The sequence below is a fragment of the Myotis brandtii genome, unplaced genomic scaffold (genome assembly GCF_000412655.1).
Source record: "Myotis brandtii unplaced genomic scaffold, ASM41265v1 scaffold50, whole genome shotgun sequence".
Lineage (NCBI taxonomy): Eukaryota > Metazoa > Chordata > Mammalia > Chiroptera > Vespertilionidae > Myotis > Myotis brandtii.
The window spans coordinates 1988986-1989185 of NW_005369061.1; positions in this window are offsets into that span (position 1 = coordinate 1988986).

The following is a 200-nucleotide window of genomic DNA, read 5'->3' on the forward strand; positions in this document are numbered from 1 at the left end:
CACACTCAGTTCTAGGCATAGGACCAGTAAGCTATAGGAATTAATAAAATCAAATTATGGCCTTGAAAAACCATCTAGGGCCCTAGTTGGCTTGGCTCAGTGGATAGAGTGTCGGCCTGTGGACTGAAGGGTCCCAGGTTCAATTCCGGCCAAGGTCACATGCCTGGGTTGTGGGCTCGATCCCCAGTAGGGGGCGTGCA